Source organism: Phyllostomus discolor, chromosome 2 (genome assembly GCF_004126475.2).
Source record: "Phyllostomus discolor isolate MPI-MPIP mPhyDis1 chromosome 2, mPhyDis1.pri.v3, whole genome shotgun sequence".
NCBI classification, from domain to species: Eukaryota; Metazoa; Chordata; class Mammalia; order Chiroptera; family Phyllostomidae; genus Phyllostomus; species Phyllostomus discolor.
In genome coordinates this window covers 189,454,139-189,466,595 of record NC_040904.2, presented here as the reverse complement: position 1 = coordinate 189,466,595, position 12,457 = coordinate 189,454,139, and the positions used below count along the sequence as shown (strand labels likewise).

General features: G+C 39.4%; 1 protein-coding gene across 1 annotated transcript in view; it reads right to left on the bottom strand.

The window, feature by feature from the left end:
• GRIN2B (glutamate ionotropic receptor NMDA type subunit 2B) overlaps window positions 1-12,457 on the bottom strand; it is a 397,810-nt gene that overhangs the window by 108,419 nt on the left and 276,934 nt on the right. The gene's annotated exons all lie outside the window — the stretch shown is intronic.

Below are 12,457 nucleotides of genomic sequence, written 5' to 3'. Positions count from 1 at the left end.
GGAATTCCCACAGGCGTGCTCATTACAACCAAATTAGTGCAACTGTGTTGATGGTAATTAATGTCACTTTACCATAATGGCCCAAGGAATCAATACTTATTAGCTCTGTGTCCACAAGACATGCTACTCGGGAGCCTTGGGCCTGATGCTACTGTGAGATGTGTCTCTGCTAAGAAGCTAAAGGGATATCTTGTCATTGCCCTGAAGGTTCTGAAGGACTGACATGTGACCAACAATGATTTCCTAACACTATATTAATGGAGAGTTCTCCTTTAAGAAGAAGAAGAAAGCATCAGGAGGCAGCTTAAAGGTTCCTCTTTTATGTCTTCTCAATCAATGAAACTGTGAGACTCTTCTTTGACTCTTCCAGGTAACATTAGGTTAAGCAACAAAGTTGGTAAGATGCACATCCTTTAGGCAATGATAAGAATGACTAGGCATCATGAGCCAAACTCCCACAGACCGCTTCTCACTTCTAGGGCTGCCTGGGATTTTTAAGCCTCTCATTCGCTGGCCTGGTGTATCTCCACAAATGCAAACATAAAGAACCCTGAAGATCTCAAAGAGTAGAGATGTTCAGAACCTCAGAATTCAAAGAAACCGACACAATCGACTAGCTTACCAGTTTTTGCAGTTCATACTCCCCCTCTATAGCATCATAAAACTGGGCATCTCATCTCTTCTTGAATACTCCCACTAATGGGGAGCTTATTACTCTACCTTCCACACTCAAGGGAACATCTTACTGCTGCCTGCCAGCCCTTGATCCTGGTTCTCCTCCATGTGAGAGCTCTTGAAGTATTTCAAGACATTTATCATATATCCCTTATAAAATGTTTATCCTTGAAGAAACCTTAAGCTCATTTAAGCATAATTTCAACTTCATAGATGAGGAAACTGGAGCACAGACAGGTCAAATTGTTTGTCCAATGTTCCACAGCTAACTGCAAGGAGAAACAACATTTTAAGCCACATTCCCAGTCCCATGTCCTCTCTACCATACCACCTTGATCCTCATAGGCCACATCAGGTTTAATGTCTCCAGTTCATTCATATAGTTGTCATGTGCTATGGCTTCCAGTTGCCTCCCATTGGCTGTTCTCTCTGCACATTTCCAGTTGATAAAACTGTAGCATCCCTAATTCAACCAAATGTCCCACATGGCACACATCTACTCCACACCCTCACTGCTCCTCACCTCTCACTCGGTGATGCTTGCTCAACCCCACATCTCCTATAGTTTTCAACAACTTCAACGCTCCAGCCAAAGCCTTGCATGATTGATTTCAGGAAATATAATTACAGAAGTATAAAACAAAATATTTTAAACAAACCAACCAGAATTGAGTACCCAACATAATAACTTGTTACGACTATACTGCATTGCTTAGAATAATTTCTAGAAGTTTTGAGAGAAGGTTTATGAGACACACAAAAAATTTAGTCTCACCTCTCTTTTAGAAGAAAGCAAGCAAGAAGGGAGAGGGAGAAAAAAGGATGAAAGGGAGGGAGGGAGGGAAGAGAGAGAGAGACAGGGAGGAAGGGAAGGATAATGAGAGAAGGGAGAGAAAGAGGAAAGGAAGATGGAAAGAGAGAAATAACTTATCTCCATTGCTCTGAATAATTCTGACTTTATTTAAAACACCATTAAGAATATTTGAAAGAAAGTGTCCATTTCAGAAGGCAATTATAAAAGAGAAGTTCCAAAAATAATTGAATAGGCAGCATGAATGGAATAAGTGTATAGCCTCTCAGGATGATTTCTCTGAAGGGGACAGCATTGAATTCAGTGTTTAAGTTGAGAAATTCAAAGTCTGAGAAAATAAACCACATTAATGGGCAATGCAATTGCTCTATAGTTAAATTTCTTTAGTTATCTCTGCTCCAGACACTTCTGATTTTCCTTATAAATTTTTCTCTTTCTGATATGTTCACCTTCCAGTTCTACAGGTTCATTTTATTTCACCCAGGCACTGCTCACATATTTTACACTTATCAAAAATATTTTTAAAATTTTATGACAATTTAGAAAATATTTTTCTCCAAACTATCCTTTAATCATTGATATCCTTTAGCACTATTTAGATTAATCATTCACATTGTGTTTTTTCTGAGTGATTTCCTCTGACATACCAATATTTAGCTATTAGTGAAGAACTTACAAATGTCCACCTGCCTCAAGCAAGGATGCCCTTCGAACAGCAGAACAAACTATCCATTCATTGGTAGTGAAAAATGTGAAAAAAAAAATTAGGACTGTGGTCACTCTTAGACATGTGACCTTAGCACCTGAACCTCAATTTCTCCTCTTTAAACCAGAAACACCATTTCTAACTCCTTTTATCAGATAAGGCTATTGTGATGATCACATAAAATAATGAATAAAAACTACATAAAATATAAATGTAAAGTTATATAATAAAAGGATTCAGAAAAAAATGTATAAGCGTGATTTGAGTACTTGCCTCATTTTGGACTTCAGCAAAAGTGTGGCGATTACATTTAACAAAACTCAATTATCCATAGAACACAATGGAGGAATAGAGAATGCCTTCCACATATGGAGGATAAGCTAGGTCAAGCGGTGATATTAATCAATTTAACTTTCCATAAGACATGAAATTACCGAACCGCTTTTGGATATGACTGCACTTCGTCAATTCTGAATATTAATTAAAACCTTAAAGTTCCCATGTGTAAATCCTCAGTAAAGAATTAAACTACAAGATTAAGAGATGCCACAGCTCTTTTGTTTTACTTTAAATGTTATCCCCAAGTATGCAATCAGGAAGCCTAGCTTCAAATGGCAGCCAAATTCAGAAGCTCTACCCATATATAACAGTCTAATCCCCCCAAAGCCCCATCAAGGTTTGGTATATAAAAAATAGCACTTGACTGGGATGTAGTCTGATCCACAAAAAAACTAATGGCCTGTCTCATAAAGTTCTAATATTACAAAAATCTCAGATTGCTAGAACTAGGAGAAAACTTAGAAACTATCTACTGAGAACTCTCATTTCAGAAATGAGAAAATAGGCCCTATGATGCTACCTAATTCTCTAAGGTAACCTTGACCTGCCTGTTCAGGACTGGAGCTCAAGTCTTCTGATTTTCAGCTCATGCTCTTTTTGCTACATCACTAAGTGAACTGAAATCAGTTTTGCATAGCCTCAGAGGTGCATTTTAGCAAGCTCATGTCACATAAACCCTGGACTATGTAGATCCCTAGTACAGACTGAATAAAATAAAGGCCATCTCATTTCCTGCTTGACTCCTGCTTGTTAAGAGCCACAGAACCCTGATGGGCTCAGAGCCAATACATTTGTATTACATGGCCCAAGTCATACTCCAATGGGTTTAAGAGGATCAAGCCGAGGTAAAAAGCCCTTGTGCCTCTTTGACTTTGCCCATGACCCTCAGAGCTCATCCACTGCACCACGCTGATACCTAAAGCAGTGATATGCAGTATGCCCTGTGTGGGAGGTGTCCCAAAGATCTCTGCCAGAATTTTCCCAGCAAACCAAGAGCCCTAGCACCAATGCTACTCATTTTGTCCTCCATATTTTCACAAGGCACTAGATTTTTTTATTAATGTCTGTTAATGTGGTAATAAGAGAAATAAGTCATTTATCCAATCCTTTTGTTTTCGATAAAGCAGAGGACATCCAGAAAGGTTTCGTGCTTTGCTGAAAAACAGGATCTGGGGGTCCTGACCCCCAGTGCAGCATTCCGTCCACTCACCGCCATGCCTCACAAATGGCGAAATTTTTCACAGCTCTCAGTTTCCATTCTCCAGTTATTAAGAGCAAAGTAATATGGAAACACAGTTCCAGGCAGAAGACTTGAACTCTTGATCCTTGCTTACAATTTTCTAGCTCTGAAAATCTATAACTCCATAACTGTGTCCTCAGTGTGTCACTTACCTTTTAAAGCCTTCAGTGCCCTCATCTATAAAATACCATCTTACCATCTTTTTCAGACTGTAAGATGCACCTTCCCCCACCCGCCAAATTTGGGAGGAATAATGGTTGTTAATGCTGCTGTTGAGTTCTGTTTGCATTTACATTGGTGAAATATTGTTATTTATGTTATTAAATATTTTAGCAGATTTTTTTCAAAGTTTTTTTCCTATTTTCCTCCTCTAAAACCTAGATGTGTCTTATGGTCCAAAAATACAGTACTTGCCTGATGAGGGAAGTTCAGAGATGCTCCTTGAGATGCTCTCTGTTTCTCAATCTCATCTGGCTAATACTATGGCTATTACATTATTAGACTCCGTCCTCTGAATGGCAAAACCACAAATTTTTCAAAATATCTTTCTGTGGTCTCCTTTTAGAAATTACTATTTTTGTGTAAATGTTTTCTCTGGAAAGAGTAGAAACAATTTCCTACAGGACTAGAAATAGTGAACTTTAATCATTTAAAAGCTCCCTGATTAGAGACCAGTACTGGGGGAAAGAGGTAAAGATATTTAAAAATTAGGTATTCATTATTACAGTTTGGTAGACTAACTAGAAATTTCTGAATTTCCCCCCAACTTAGAAATTCATAATTATTAAAATGTACCCAAAATGACCAATCCACTGTGATGTGGTCAACATGGCAAGGAACAGTTCTCCTTTGGACTCACCAAGGGGCTCTTCTGGATCAAACCCAGAAGAAACATCTCATTAGTAAGGCATCCTACACTCAAATGACTGACACAGGCAGTGCCCCCTAACTGCTGGCAAAAAGAAAATAAGGAAAAACAAAACAAATAAGTTACTGGAAGAGGAAAGGAATGAAGTATGAGCCATACACACCCTCCACCCTCATCACCACCGCCAGGAGCAACAGCCATCAGTACAGCGTGGAATTTTAGAATAAGGATGCTGCAGTCAGACCACCTCTGTTCAAATCCTTGATCCACAAGGTCAAAAGTTATGTGGCAATGTCTCCAAGGCACGTGAATTATGCTTGCCAACAATAGTTTTCTTCTTAAGAAAATGGATTTGCAGACGTTTTGAAAGTTTCTTTTGACATATAATGTCATACATAAAAACATTAAATCATGCTCTTGAGCAAAATAATTTGAAATAATAGTTTTCCTAAGCTGTCACAGGCAGTCCTTTTCCCTTATTTTTTAAAAAATGATACCTAGTAGAGAACCTCAGGAAAAACTAACTTAAAGAGCAGATTGTAATATTAACTTATAATTACTTGAGGCATGTTAAAAATAGTTTGTCTTCCACTGGACAAAAATTTTTCTCTAAAATGGCATTTATACCATTAATTTATTTGAGTATAAAATAATTCTTTGCTAATCATAAAAGGTTCATGTTTGGGCTGGTCCATATCTTAGTTATTTAAATTCTAAATTCATAGTGTTAAATTAATTAAATGTTAAAATATCTTGAAGACTGGCATATAAATTTAATATACTTCCTCTCCCCTGCTGTTGGTGAGATTGTACTTTGGCTCCTTAGCAGTCTAGGCTGAACTGCCTTCATCTGAGGTGTAAATGGAGATGTATCAGTCAGTGCACCATCTATTCCAAGGGGAAAGCCTTCTCGTGATCCTGTGCCTCACAATGAACATTTTCTCAGAGTTATTACCTGGATTCTGTTTCATGACTGAATGCCATGAACTGCCTTTATCTGAAAGGGAAGAACAGAGAGAAGTACTGTGCAGAATTGCCCGACAATCTCTGCTTGAATATAAGAGGGTAAAATATATCAACCTTCCTCCATAAAGATGCTAAACCAATGAGCATTCTGAGTGGCTCTGCCACCAGCTATGACGTCCTCAAAGCTACCCAACTGTACGCGTTCAGCACATGAGGTCAATGTGGCAGGCCACGAACAGGGACCAATTCTCCTCTGAGCTGACCTATAGGTCCATCTGGGATCAAACCCAAAAGCTTGTTCTCATTAGTGAGATACATACTATAGTCAAATGAATGAAAAGGTCTGGATGATGCTTCAAAATGCTCAGTGATGAGAGGTGAACAGAAAGAAAATAAAAGAGAAAAATAGAATAGGTTAAGCAAAGAGGAGAGGAATGCAGTATATTAAACACAAATAGAACAACAATGACAACAGGCAGTGTAGTGTGGCGCATAAGAGCCAGGACATTGCCCTCAGGTGGCCTCTGCTCAAGTTCTCGATCCACCACTCGAAAGCTGTGTTGTCTTACCAGTGATTTAACCTCTCTTAGCCTTAGTTTCTTCACCATAAAATGTGTGAGTAATAACAGTACCTATCTCATAGGATAGTTGTGAGGATTAAATGATTCTGTGTACATAGAAATCTTTGAATTGCACTTACCTACACCTATGCATAATGGGCCTTAATGTTTTAGCTGCTGTTGCTGCTGTGATTGCCTTTTCTTTTTTTTTGGTATCACTTGTAGATCAGAGAATGTTAGAATTTGCAGGAACTTTTGGATCACAGTCTAACCTTTCTTATTTGGAGCGGAACACACTGAGGCCTGGAGACATGCTGCCAACTCTTTGGTTGCAAGTCTCTCAGTTCCTGAGTCTTCATTTTTCCATAGTACATAGCCCTACCCTACCTCATTATCTGCAGTTTTGCTTCCTGAGGTTTCAGTTATCCATGGTCAACTGCAGTCCAAAATGTTAAATGAAAAATTCCAGAAATAAGCAATTCCTAAGTTTTAAATTGCACACAGTTCCCAGTATCATGGTAAAATTTTGCACCATCCTGTTCCATTACACCCAGGGTTGTGAATAGTTTTGTTGTCCAGTGTGTCCACAAGCTTCATGTGCTCCCCAACCATTGGTCATTTACAGCAGCCACCTCAGGTATCAGATTGGCCATCCTGGTATTGTAGGGTTTGTGTTCACGGAATCTTTATTTTACTTAAAGGCCTCAAAAGCCATTCACATAACTTTTATTACACTATATTGTTACAACTGCTTAGTTTATTATTAGTTATTGCTGTTAACCTCTTACTGTGCTTAATCTATAAATGAAACTTTATCATAGATATGTATACATGCATAGGAAAAAACATATATATGTATAGGGTTCAGTACTATCTGTGGTTTCAGGCATCCACTGGGGGTCTTGAAATGTCTCCCCTGCCGAGAAGGGCAACTACTGAACCACCAGGCCAGCACATGACCTCTCATTCCCACAGTATTCCAAACTATTAAGGCTAGCAAATGTTTGTTTTTTTTCTACTATGATTAGTGACCTCTGTAAGGTACTTTGCAGTGGGGAATCAATCATACTACTTCCATATAAAGTTCACTTCCTGAGGAAGGAGAAAGATGAGCTCATATCCCTATCATTTTAGTCTAGAATAAATGACGCCTCAAAATGACCCCCATCCTGACCTCTCAGAGCCCTGCTTTAAACACTATGTAATTCTCTTTAAAAGTCTTTGGAGGGGCACACTCATCTTGTGTGTTCCTTAGGGAACCAGTGATTCCACATTTTGATGCCAATTAATCAAGTGTGCCGAACACCGAAGCTGTTTCACATTCAGGGAACTGTGCCTAGAACTCAGTGATGAAAAAGGAGCCCTCCTTATTCTCATGCCCACAACCACAGTCACCTCTGCTGTGAACAAAACCTGCTAAGGTGCTATGGGAAATCTATTTTCTAGAGGTAGTTAGACAGGTGAAACTCCTCAGTGGTAACGAACCAAGTAATTCTTCTGGATGTTATTGCCACTGGACTTTTTTTTCCTTGTAAGTTCAAATTTCCATGCTGCACATAAGTTAAAAATAACTTTCTTTTTTAAAAGCACTGAATAAAAACCCTCTTCCACAGATAAGCTGCTCAATATGCTGCAATACAGCCCAGTGTAGGGCTATCCAGATTCAGTGGCAGGACCTTCCCAGAGAAAATACCGTAAGAGGTCCAAGGCTGATCACTGAGCACACTGATATTTCTTTTTTTAAAAAAAAGATTTTATTTATTTATTTTTAGAGAGGGAAGGGGGGGGAGAAAGAGAGAAAGAGAGAAACATCAATGTGCGGTTGCTGGGGGTCATGGCCTGCAACCCAGGCATGTGCCCTGACTGGGAATCGAACCTGCGACACTTTGGTTCGCAGCCCGCGCTCAACCCACTGAGCTACGCCAGCCAGGACTGATATTTCTTTTTTGATGCCTGCTAATGATTTTAAAGTGAAGGCTTGCCTCTCTGAAACCCATTTTAGTTCATGAAACCCATTTTAGCTCATGGGCTTGCAATACTACTCAGGGGGTTAAGCCAAAATCAGCCAATCAATGACTGGCAAAGATTTCTCTAGGACATTCAACTTTGACTGGAAGCCCCTTCCTTCTTCTGAGTTTTCAGACTTATTGAAAGAAATGCTGGGTATATACAGGGTGTGGCAAAAGTAGGTTTGCAGTTGTTTGTATAGAAAATAATACAGTAATTAAAAAATAATAATATAAGAATTAACTGTGTTTTGCATATTTGCAACTGTAAAGCTACTTTTGTCACACCCTGTATACCCAAGAGACCCTTAGTCTAGACAGAGTGACCTGAGCATGATTTCAAGTGAAACGAATAAGGAGGCTTTTCTCTCCCTTTTGACCTTTCTCCAATTTCCTCAATTTGTTCTTCCTTGTACTGGAGTCCCTCTCTATTCTCTCTCATACTTTAGGCAATCAACAAAATCAACGCATTGACAATACCTCACAGCTCCTAGATCCTCTGCAGCTACCATATGCTTAATTTCACAATTCCCTCCAACAGCTCTACTACAGGGTAGCAAAAGAGATGAACAAATGACTTAGTGAGATGGTTTCAGTTACGAGACTGAGAATGCGTGTTATGAGGAATTGACTTCTAGTAGCGTTTATATTGAATGTAGGAGGACGAGGTCCAAAGAGGAAAGATATTCTAGAGACAGGGGACAGTTTCCAACAGACAGAAGACTCAGGATGCCTGGGTGACGATTATGTCTTTTGGGGAGATGGGTGTCCCACAATTATGCTACAGATGCAAGACAAAGAGTGGCAGAGGCTGTTGAGCCATTCAAAAACACATCTCTGTCTTCAAAAACCCAGTCATGAGACACACAGGACTAAAGCCCTTTCACACAGGAAATAAAATTTCTTGAATCTAAGGTCCAAGGGAAGACCAATGGAACAAAACACACATGCATCCCAGCTGCAAAGTAGAGTATAACATGGGAATAGAGAAAGTGGACTGTCAGGAAAATTAGTTAGCGACAAGCAGTTTGTTAATGTGGCTCCTGTAGCACAGTCTGGAGAACAGCTTTCTGGGGCTGAAGCTCAGTGAGAGGACCCATCCCTAAAAGTATGGTTGGGTTTGAAGATGCAGGAACTGTATACTAGTCAGTAGTAAAAAGAATATCATCAGCCTGAAACTAGTCAGACAAAATGTGTATTGAATCAATGAGAATACACCAAGATGGAAACCATAATGCAAAGGTGCTGGCCAAACACTCATCCTGTGTTTCTAGAGTTTTGTTTAAATGTTGCTCTAAATCACAATACTTTATGGCAGTGTTTCTAGAGCAGAGTAGAGAGGTTGGGGGAAGATCAAACCTCTTTGTTTATTTATTTAATGAATTATAGTTAGTTACTCAAAGACACCCATTGGTCTTTTCCAGTATTCTAAAATGGGCTTGACCCTTGAGTCAGGTTTTGATGCAAGGTGAGAGCAAGAGTGTTTTAAAGCAAACCCATTTCCCATTTTCCTCGTGCTCAAGAGGACAGCACCATGAACCCAACCGCATCTTCACAGGGAAGCTGAAAGAAACGTGTAATCATCTCTCCCTGCTGTACTGTGTGGGGGCTAGAAGTCTGCTGTTCCTTCTTTGTCAGGGAATCCTAGATCTTTTTTTCTCTCTGTAGGTTGATGTTTCCATGGAAACGTGATCTTTAAGGCTTCTGAAATCACTGTGCATTTATACCATTAACTCTTTGTAGACCAGGGCAGGTCACAAAGAGATTTATTTTCCAACCTGTGAAAAGTAACTCCATTTTCTACCTCTTTTTACTGCAATTACTTAAAACAGTAACTGACACCTGATGTCCCTATTTCCTCATCAGAGCTCACTCCTTTTCCCTCTATCATTCTATTTAAGCCATTTTTACCAGTCATTGATAACCAAGACAAAGTCAACAAAAATATAATCAGTAGCCTTTGCTCCGTCAGCATTCTCCTTGACATTATAGAGCTTCCAAGAGCCGACCCTCCCAAGTTTTCAGCAACCCTCCTTACCCTTGTATATTTGTTGTTTAAAGTAGGATAATTTTTAGTTCTCCTTATACTTCAAAGGCCAGTTCTCTCTCTTTTCCTGTCCATTTTGCTTAAAACTCCCTAATTTCAGGAAATCCCAAGACCCAGTTTTTCACTCCTGCGCTCTCCCTCTGAAACCCATTCACAGCCATAGCATCAACAATCACCTCCACCCCAAGGCCTCCAAAACCTCCATCAGAGGCCCACCTCTTCCCTGACCTTCAGCTTGGTATTTCTGATTAGACCACTCTACCCGAATGTTCTGGTCAAACTTAGCATGCCCACGACAAAGCCAGGTTGCTTTGTATTTTGGCAATGTGTCACCATTCTTAGAGCTTTCAAATTCTGGCATAGCTTTGACTTCTTTCTGTTGGTTATAATATCATCTTTATAACACGAATAAAAAATAAAATAGTTGGGCTGCTCTTATGAGCCACATTTTTATAAACAGTCAAATCATTTAAAATGTCAGCTGTAGTTTAGCATTGTGTACAAAATAAGCTGATTGATATTTTCCCCCTTTTTCAGAGTTTTGTCTCCCTGAGGTAAATTAATCTCATAGCTTTCTGGTCTAAAAATGAAATTGCTTGGAAGTCATATTTTTGCTCTGGGTTGCTTAAAAAAAACTATAACCATGTTTTAGTTTTTATATACACATATAACAATGTATATTGAGCACGTGCCAAGCTCTGTTCTAGATTTTGCATTATTTTAAATTCTCACAGCAATGCTATAAAATAATAGATCATATTATAATGAAAGCCCAAGGTCAGTGGCACTGGGAGTTGATCCCATTCAATACTGAGTCATTCTAAAATCCATTCTGCTGCCTCACTGAGAATAATGTTGTCAAGAGAAGCAGTGGTCATGAGAGAGGGGAAAAAAGAAGTCCCAAACTTCCAATGTGGTAAAACTGAAATCTAAATCTGGATATGAATGGCTCTAGAGTCTGGGCTCTTAATCATTACTTATGTCATCAACCAGCAGTCCATCATTTGTTTTTAATTATTCCTAAAGCTGACGTCATAGGGAGGTCTTCAGGGAAGAGGGTGAAACACACAGGCTCGCTACAGACCTGAGAAAGCCTGGAGGCACACTGGCGGTCAGGAGATGCATTCATAGAATAACAAAAGGACTCTTGTCTCCAGGGGCTGTTGACCTGTCATATCTCATGGCACTAACCCCTAAAAAGTGAAGAAATGGAATTAATTTGCCTTATAAGAAAATGGGAGACAAACCACAAGCAGTAAGCTTGACTCCACTTACAGAGGAATTAATTCCCAGGTCACACTCTGGGAGGAAGTCAGTTATACAAGTCTAGGACTATATATTCTTGGAGTTCTTGTTAGAGTCAGACAACAAGAGCTAGAATACTTATTTGGCTCAGTTAAGATTGGAAAGAGGTTAACCTTGGTTTGGCACAGAGTATTCAAGCTCTCTCTGGACTTAAAATACAGTATGAAAGTTTTTCTTTGGAGCTACAATCAATGCTCAATTACCCTCAATAAGGGAGCCCTTGTGACATGGACAATCGGATACACAGATTTTTCTTGGTGCTTGTCCTGCTGATCTCTCCATAGGTTTACACAGTGGAACAACATCTCCTTCCTCTGGAAATGCTTTCATTATAGTCCCCACTGTGCTATATTATTTTGGATCTTCTTCATCTATGACTTACTTTCATTACCTTCTTTTCTGGCTGCTTTTATTTATATTTTTCCTTATTGAGGTTTTTAAGAAAATTCAGTACAGGTTCCTGTTCATTTCATCCATTCTCAGGAGACCAGCTTTTCTTTAAGTGGGTGAGTCCCAGTTCTATGCCTGCAGTCCTGACCTCTTTCTCATCCCTCATTTCCATCCCATGCTAGCCATTACTATTTGCATTTCTCCCTTGTTACAAATTCTCAGTGCAGGAACTGGGTTTGCTTTCTCTTTCCCCTCAGAATAGATGAGTTTCTAATTCCCTCTCTCCTTGACTTAATATTTACCCAGGACTTGGAATGGTGCTGGGACATAGTAGGCACTCAGTAAATATTAACCGGCTTTATTCCTTTGGTTTTGAAATCTCCCAGGTACCCCTGATATCTTCTGTTTCTTAGTTTCCCATGCCTAACAAGTCCTCCCAAACATTCCTGTTTTTACAAAATAATTCTCGCATTTGCCCCTTCCTTCCTACGCCACAACGTTCATCCTAGACCAGGCCTCGATTCCTTCACACCCAGATATCTGC